Here is a 10,082-nt window from a genome sequence, read left to right as displayed (position 1 = left end):
CATTGGATATTTTGAAATTATCTTGTTATCTTTTTTGATGGGGTGTGCAAGCAAGGTGAATATATGTCATGAAGAGCATTGTTGTGTGCAGTGCCAAGAAATTTTTGGGTTCTTTGTTTCATAAGAGCAATTCAGAAAATTTGAGTGCAGGAATAACATCAGATTTGTACTTCAGGAAAATATATGAAAAACTGAGTAGAGAAAAACTAGAGAGAAGAAGAGAACAAGACTGTAAACAAGACAGTTGTAAAGTTCAGAGAACAATGAAGAAACCTGAGTAAGAATAGCTGCAGTGGAAAAAGAAGGAAGAATGAAGAAAGCATGGATGTGAAAGTGGATTTGGTTATCAGTTGGGTATCAGAATGAGTTAAGGATAGCTTCCCAGTCTTTTACTTTAGGAGTTGGGTATATTGTTCATCAAGATGGGTGATATGCAAAGAGGAGAAGCCAGCAAGCAACAGGTGTGGAAATTGGGTTAGTTATAGTGTGATGTGAGAAGTTGGAGATAAGATTTTTTTTGGGGGGAGAGGAAGATTTAACATTTTCTGGTAGATGAAAGATATAAATCATCAATATACAAAACAGAAAATCTGAGACTAATGAAATTATCACCTTTAACAAAACCAAGAAAAAGAAAGATTACCTTTAAGAATTTTGAAAGGAGACATCATTACAGTGTGTCTAGGCCATGAGGAAATAGGCTATTATGAACAGTTTTGCATCAATAAACTTGGCAATATAGGAAAAGTCGAAAATAGTTTGGGAAGCAATTTATTATGCCTGAAACAAGAAATACAATTTCTGTATTACAGAAATTGAATCTGTTAATTTAAAAGGCAAAAGTCCACCTACAAAAAAGCTCAAGGCCCATATATGGTTCTGCTGCCTGTTTAGTGTTTAAAAAAAAAAAAAAAAAAAGGCCTACCAGTTTTAGATGGAACCCTTCAGCTACTAGAAAAAGGATGCAGTGTTTTGAGATCTGCATGACCTTGATACCAAAATTTTATAATCCTTATCCCCCCAAAAATTCTAATGAGCATAGATTAAAAACCCTAAATGAAACAATCAAAATTAGTAATATATAAACAATAGTACATTATAACTAAATTGGATTTATTCCAGGAAAGCAAGAGTAGTTAATATTTTCAAATTGGTACCATCTACCATGTTTTTGGAAAAAGAAAAATCCACAATCCTCTAGAAGCAAAAGCATCATTTGATTGATTAATTAATTATTTTTAAGAGGCATTTTTTTATTTATTTGTTTATTTATTTGTTTGTTTATACATGCACTGGGTACAGTCAGAAGTGCAGGAGGGTGAGAGAATTCACCAGAGCCAGAGCAGGGAGCAGAGCAGGCAGAAGGACCGAAGTACACTGCTGAGGGAAGCAGCAGGCGGCAGGAGAGGTCTGCGCGCCACGTGGGACCCTCCTCTGGTGGCCAGGGAGCAGCCGGGGATCGACCCGGCGCTGCAGAGGCCGCGGGGAGCTTCGCAACCCAGGGCTCAACCACCGCGCCACCGGGGAGGCCCCTCATTCGATTAATGTAGATGTCCATTTATGAGCTAAAAAAAATCATATTAAGCATATTAAGAAGAAATCTATCTTAATCTGATAAAAAAAAGTTTGAAAATATATAGGAAGCATCATCCTTCAAGGTAAATTAATGTGTTTCCTCCCCAAATATAGAAACCAGGGATAATATTTGCCATGGACACTTATGTTCAGCATTGTTCTGGTAGTTTCAATCAGTGTAATAAAGAAAAAAGAAAAAGCGTAAGAATTGGGAAGGAGAAAGAAGAAAGTTGCCATAAAAGAGGACCAGAAGGGAGGAAAGCGCAAAACCCTCCTCCCCTCCCCCACCCACAAAGTCGGCACTCTCCGACCGGCAGAGAGGAGGGAAACAACAAACCAAAACGGCCAACAAGAACAAAGGACGCAGCAAGCGGGACTGTGAGTGGAAAGGAACTATTTCAGCCACCACACCCCATGAAGGGGAGATGTGGAGAACCCTGCAGGATCCCCCGCAGAGAGCCCCGCCCCTCCAGGAGGAGACCAGCACTAGCACACAGCCCCGGGCCGCCCGGTAAGCTTGCGCGGAAAGCGGCACTCTGGAAAAGCAGACGCAGATCGGGATTGTGCAGATAAGCGGCGCGATCGCGCTGAAAAGCAGTGCGGTTGAAAAGCAAACGCGGATCTGGATCGGATCGCAGCTGCCCAGGTCCCCGTGCCTGCGACCTAGGCTTGCGGGGAGATGCGCGGAGGCCCTCCCTGAGTGAGCAGGAACCAGGCGCCCAGGCAGGGGAGCGGGATTCAAAAGGCGCCATTCCCGCGCCACTGATCTGGGCTACAGCCTGCGTCCTGGAACTGAGGGCTTTGGAACTGAGACCCGGGGCACAAAATTAGGGGCGTGGGTTCCCCACGACGGTGGGGCACAAGGCAGACACAGCACCCCAAAGCCGTTGAGGTGTACCTTACCATCCCCGCTCTGCTCCCTGTCCCACGGGGTGGAAAATCAGCTCCCCAAGGGCTCTAGGAGAGATCTCTGGCGCCACCTAGCGACTTGAAGCCAGAAGAGGCTCCTGAAGGAGCTAGTGGCCAGCTGGGGAGTTAGCCCACACCGGGCCCCTTCCGAACAAGTAGTCTGAGCCCACAGGGAGAGCGAGCACCCACAGCCGGGGCAGACCAGGCACGCAGAAGAGTGTGCCTGAGACCGGACGCGCAGGGAGTGTGTCCCACATCACCATTTTAGAACAGGGACATTTCTTCAGTAAAGACTACCTGCAGAAGGCTTCCTCAGGAGCCTGAGGTGAGCGGGGGAAGTTCGCCCACGCCAGACCCCCTCTGGCCTGCAGTCCAAGCCCAGAGGGGAGCAGGAACCCACCGCTGGGGCAGACCAGGCGCACAGGGGAGTGTGTCCTCACATCGGCATTTTAGAACAGGGACCTTTCTCCAGTAAAGACTGCTTGAAACTGACAGATGACTCCTGGAGGAACCAGAGGGGAGCAGAGAAGCTCACCCAAGATGCCGGCCAGTCCCAACAACACAGTGTCCCAACGCATACGGCAAATTAGAAAACAGACAGTAGGGAGGAGAAGAACCACACGCAACCTAGCAACTCTCCAGAGAAAAAGCACACCACAAAAAGAAAACCAGCCCCCAGATTGCAACGACAGTAACTTGGAAGAACTTCTGAGCCTTCCAGAAAGAGAATTTAAAATTGCCGTGATTGAAAAACTGACAGAAGTCATGAAGGAAAATAATGATAAGGGAAAAATAATCAACGATCAGAAGAATGAAATTGAGTCCCTAAAGAGGGAAGTAAAAGAAATGCAGGAGATCAAAGAATTAATGGAAGAACTAAAGAATTCTGGGAAAAGCAATGAAAGCAGAATTGATGAAATGGAAGAACGAATAAGTACTCTTGAAGACACAGAAATAAAAAGAACCAAAACAGAAAAGGAAAGAGAAGTACGAAGGAAAAGAATGAAGAAACACTTCGGGAACTATCTGACTCCATGAGGAAAGGAAATATAAGAGTTATAGGAATACCAGAAGGAGAGGAGAGAGATGTAGTAACAGAGAAAATATTCAAAGAGATAATTGAAGAGAACTTCCCAAATGTGAAGAAGGAACTGAAAATTGATATACAAGAAGCAAGAAGAACACCAAACTTCCACGACGAAAGGAAAAATACAGCAAGACACATAATAGTAAAGCTCCCAAGAATCCAGGACAAGGAAAAAATAATGAAGCTGGCAAGAGGGAAGAAACAGATAACATTCAAAGGAAAGCCAATCAGGCTGACATCAGACTTCTCCGAAGAAACACTACGGGCAAGGAGAGAGTGGAGGGACATAGTCAACAGACTCCAAGAAAACAGATGCCAACCAAGAATACTCTATCCCGCAAAGCTCTCCTTCCTCTTTGAAGAATGAATATGGACCTTCCCAGACAAACAGAAACTCCGGAATTTCATTGCAACTAAACCCCCACTCCAAAAAATACTACAAGGAATCCTAAAGCCAGAACCTCAGAGGGACGAATAACAATGAAAGAAGGCCAAAAAAAAAAAAGTTATTAAAAGAATAAATAAATAAAGGAAAGACAAACACAATGGCAAATACAGATGTTAACATATCAATATTAACTCTAAATGTAAATGGACTAAACTCTTCAATAAAAAGACACAGAGTTGCAACCTGGATTAAGAAACAAAACCCAACCTTTTGCTGCCTCCAGGAAACACATTTAGCTACAAAAGATAAAAATAGGCTCAAAGTTAAAGGATGGAAAACAATCCTACAAGCAAATGGACCAAAAAAGAAAGCAGGAACAGCTATACTTATATCAGATAAAACAGATTGCAAACTCAAAAAGAGACCCCAATGGTCACTACATTATGATCAAGGGGACAATACTTCAAGAAGAAATAACACTCATTAACATATACTCACCAAACGAAGGAGCACCAAAATATATCAGATAACTGTTGTCCTCTCTGAAAACAGACATCAGAGAAAACACATATGTAGTGGGAGACTTCAACACACCACTATCAACAATGGATAGATCAACAAGACAAAAAATAAGTAAAGAAACCAAAGCTCTAAATAAGGACCTAGAGCAATTGGGCTTAACAGACATCTATAGAACACTAAACCCCAAAAAAACGGAGTACACATTTTTCTCAAGCGCACACAGATCATTCTCCAGGATCGATCACATACTGGGGCACAAGAAAACATCAACAGATACACCAAGATTGAAATCATATCAACCATCTTTTCTGACCATGAAGGCATAAAACTAGAAATAAACCATAAAAAGAAGGCAAGGAACTTTCCTACCTCATGGAGATTAAAAACCACACTACTGGAAGACCACTGGACTAATGAGGAGATCAAAGAAGAAATTAAAAATTTTTTTGAATTGAACGACAAGGAGGACACCAATATCCTAAATGTATGGGATGCAGCAAAAGCAGTAATAAGAGGAAAATATATAGCAATAGAAGCTCACATCAAGAAACAAGAAAAAACTCAAAGAAACAACCTAATCTCGAAGCTCAAATATCTAGAAAAAGAACAACAAAAAAAAACCCAAAACCAGTAGAAGAAAAGAAATAATAAAAACCAAAGCAGAAATAAATGAAATTGAAACTAAAAAAACAATCCAAAAGATCAATGAAACCAAGAGCTGGTTCTTTGAAAAAATCAATAAAATAGACAAACCCCTAGCCAGGCTCACAAAGGAAAAAAGGGAGAAAGCACAAATAAACAGGATCATCAATGAAAGAGGAGAAATCACAACGGACACAGCAGAAATCAAAAGAATAATCAGTAACTACAATGAACAGTTATATGGAAACAAGTTTAACAATCTAGAGGAGATGGACAAATTCCTACAACTCTACAATCACCCAAAGCTAGATAAAGAAGAAATAGAACACCTAAACAGACCAATTACAATTAGCAAAATTGAAATGGTAATCAAAAACCTCCCCAAAAACAAAAGCCCAGGACCTGATGGATTTACAAATGAATTCTACCAAACATTCAGAGACGAATTAGTGCCTATCCTTCACAAACTCTTCCAAAAAATTGAGAAGGAAGGGACAATACCAAACACGTTCTCTGAAGCCAACATTACACTAATACCAAAACCGAACAAGGACAACACAAAAAAGGAAAACTACAGGCCAATCTCCCTAATGAACACTGATGCAAAAATCCTCAATAAAATTTTAGCCATCAGAATCCAACAATGTATCCATAAGATAATTCACCACGACCAAGTAGGATTCATTCCAGGGACACAAGGATGGTTTAACATCCGAAAATCAATCAACGTTATCCAACACATCAACAAAAAGAAATATAAAAACCATATGATAATATCAATAGATGCTGAGAAAGCTTTCGACAAAGTGCAACACCCATTCATGATAAAAGCCCTTGAAATTCTTGGGATACAAGGAACATACCTCAACATCATAAAGGCCATCTATGACAAGCCAACAGCCAGTATCATTCTCAATGGTGAAAAGCTGAAAGCAATTCCATTAAGATCTGGAACAAGACAAGGATGTCCACACTCACCACTGCTTTTCAATATAATACTGGAAGTCCTAGCCAGGGCAATAAGACAAGAGAAAGACATCCAAGGAATCCAAATAGGAAAAGAAGAAGTCAAACTATCACTATTTGCAGACGATATGATATTATACATAGAGAACCCCAAAAACTCCACAGAAAAGCTAATTCAACTCATCAATCAGTTCAGTAAAGTGGCAGGATACAAAATCAACACGCAAAAGTCAGTAGCCTTCCTATACACAAACAATAAATCTGAAGAAGAAGAAATCAAAAAAACCATCCCTTTTGTTATTGAAACAAAAAAAATCAAATATTTGGGAATAAATCTAACAAAAGAGGTAAAGGACCTATACAAAGAAAACTATAAAACACTGTTAAAAGAAATAGAAGAAGACACAAGGAAATGGAGAGACATCCCCTGCTCATGGATTGGAAGAATAAACATTATTAAAATGGCCATCCTGGGCCTCCCCGGTGGCGCAGCGGTAGAGTGCTGGGTTGCGAAGCTGCCCGCGGCCTCTGCGGCGCCGGTTCAATCCCCGGCTGCTCCTCGGCCACTGGAGGAGGGTCCCACATGGTGCGCAGACCTCTCCTGCCGCCCGCTGCTCCCCTCAGCAGTGTACTTCGGTCCTTCTGCCTGCTCTGCTCCCCGCTCTGGTGAATTCTCTCACCCTCCCACGCCTCTGACTGTACCCAGTGCATGTATAAACAAAACAAAAACAAACAAGCAAACAAATAAAGAAAAACATGCCTCTATTAAAAAAAAAATCTTAAATAAAAAAAATAAATAAATAAAAAATAAAATAAAATGGCCATCCTTCCAAAAGCAATATACAGATTCAATGCTGTTCCAATCAAAATTTCAATGTCATTCTTCAAAGAAATAGAACAATTATTGATGAAATTCATATGGAATCACAAAAAACCCCGAATAGCCAAAGCTCTCCTGAAAAAAAAAGAAGGGAATGGAGGCATCACACTCCCAGACTTCAAACTATACTACAAAGCCATAATCATCAAAACTGCATGGTATTGGAACAAGAACAGACATAAAGACCAATGGAATCGAATAGAAAATCCAGAAATAAACCCACAGATTTATGGTCAACTAATCTTTGACAAAGGAGCTAAGAATATGCATTGGAGCAAAGAAAGTTTGTTCAATAAATGGTGCTGGGAAAACTGGGTCGCTACATGCAAAAGAATGAAGCTTGACCACTACCTCACACCATACACAAAAATCAACTCAAAATGGATTAAAGAACTAGACATAAGACCTGAAACCATAAAATATATAGAAGGAAATATAGGCGAAACACTACGTGATTTGCACATCAAAGACATCTTTACAGACACATCACCCAAAGCAGTGATAGTGAAGGCAAAGATAAACAGCTGGGAGTACATCAAATTAAAGAGCTTTTGCACAGCAAAAGAGACAATAACAAAAACAAAGAGAAACCCCACCAACTGGGAGAACATTTTTGCACCCAACACTAATGATAAAGGACTGATCACAAAAATCTGCAAAGAGCTGATGAGACTCAACAACAACAAAGAAAATAATCCAGTCAAAAAATGGGCAGAAGAGCTAAAAAGAAACTTCTCTGAAGAGGAAATGCAAATGGCCAACAGGCATATGAAAAAATGTTCAACATCACTTGTCATTAGGGAAATGCAAATCAAAACTACCATGAGATACCATCTTACACCAGTGAGAATGGCACATATTAAAAAAACTAGCAACAACAAATGTTGGCGAGGGTGTGGAGAAAAAGGAACTCTTCTGCACTGTTGGTGGGAGTGCAAACTGGTCCAACCACTGTGGAAAGCTGTGTGGAGATTTCTGGACCTACTAAACATAGAGCTTCCATATGATCCAGCAATTCCACTCCTAGGTATTTACCCAAAGGACACAGAAACATCAATTCCAAAGAGCACCTGCACCCCTATGTTTATAGCAGCACTGTTTACAATAGCTAAGCTTTGGAAACAACCCAAATGCCCAAAAATAGATGACTGGATCAAGAAGATGTGGTACATATATACCATGGAATATTACTCAGCATTCAAAGAAGATAAACACATGCAATTTGCAGCAACATGGATGGCGCTGGAAGGGATCATGCTCAGCGAAATAAGCCAAAAAGAAAAAGAAAAATACCGGATGGTCTCACTCATAGCAGGAATCTAGAAAACTTAAATAAGGGGCCAGGAAAATGAATAACTATAAGAAAGTGAAAATCAAAATCAACAAAAAACTATGAACCAGAGACACTTTTAGGGGGGGCGGGGGTGGGAGGGGAGGGATTGGGGTCAGAATGGGGGGGCTGCAATTGTATGGGGAATATAACAATAAAATTTATTAAAAAAACAAAAAAAATGGGCAGAAAAAAAAAGAATTGGGAAGGAATAAATGTCACTTGCATAGCCATTTGTTTGAGGACAGGAAATTCCAAAAGGATCAGGCTATCTGAATGAGTTGATTTATCAAGATCACCAAATGCAAGTTCAGCATAAAAAAATGAAAACTTTTCACTTTTATATACAAACAACAAATGAAGTTTAAAATATTACCAGTTCTGCCACTGAAAATTTCAGATGGATAGCTAAAGGAAAAGACTTAAGTGGTAAGGATATATACTATCCTCATGTTTGGAAGGCAATATTGAAAGATGTCCGTTTTCTAAAATCATTCTGTATTGGCAGCAAAATCTCAGGTTTATTATGGAAATTAAGCTGATCTATAATTTTCATGGGAATATAAAGGTAAACAGTAGAGGGCACTAAAGAAAGAGACTATAACCTTACATACCAGATAGTGTTATCAATTCAAAAACTGAGTAAGATAATGTGGTATTGGTAAAAGGATGTACAAAGGAATGTATCCAAATCAAGCATCCAGAAATGAACTCTTGGTTGTTTTGGTGCTGTTGTTTTAATTAAGATGACATTGCTGCTCAGTAGAGAGGATGATTTGTTCAATCCGTAGTCTTTGATTAATTAGATAATCTGTATGAAAGAAGAACTTTCGACCCATCTCATACCACATACAAAAATGTTACATATCTAAATGTGAAAGGCAAAACAAAAAAGCCATTAGTTTTTAAATTTTGAGATTATCTTCATGGCTTTAGAGAGATGTTTCTTAAATGTTTTTGTTAAACAAGAAACATCATAAGGGAAAAAGATGTTAGTTCATTAAGATTGTAAGCGCTTTTCACCAAAATGTGGAAAAGACAACCAGCAGAGTGGAAAGTTTATATGACAGATATGATGTTCACATATATACAATATATAATTGAGTACAAATCCAAAAAGTTCAATAGAAGAAAAACAGTCCCTAAAGAGTATTAAAATATTCAAACACTATAAAAGGAGAACGTGAAGAGAAACAACTTCGGAAGACTGTTGACAGGATCTGCTAAAGGTAAGCATTGACCAGCAAATTTAACTCCTTGATGTGTACCCAACAGTAATGCATGTATTTGTTTACATAGAACTGTGTACTAGAATGTTTACAGAAGAACTATTTGCTTGCTTTTTCCTCTCCCCACCATTTTCCTGCTCCCACCATGCAATCACTCACCTATTATTCTACTGACTAAGTTCTGTTACCCTTTACAAATAAGGACTTGCATATATTAACTAAGACTATCCTTAGTATAACCACAGTACAATCAACAATTCTGGAAATTTAATATAACACAATAATATGATTTAATATTCAATTTATTTCATATTTTTATCTGTTTGCATAGTATTCTTTAAAGCATTGTTTTTCCTGATCCATGAGCCACTCTAGGCTTCTGCATTGCATTTGATGGTTCTACTTGATCTTCTTGTAAGAGTTTATTAGTCCTTATGTTTCATGAAAGTGGTAAGTTTGAAGAGGTCAGGGTGGCAGAATGTCCTTCAATGTGAATGTCTTACTTTTTCTTATGTTTAAAATCGGATTATACATTTTTGGCAAGAAAATCACAA

This window comes from Talpa europaea (genome assembly GCF_964194135.1).
Source record: "Talpa europaea genome assembly, chromosome: 3".
Lineage (NCBI taxonomy): Eukaryota > Metazoa > Chordata > Mammalia > Eulipotyphla > Talpidae > Talpa > Talpa europaea.
This window is presented reverse-complemented; position numbering follows the sequence as displayed.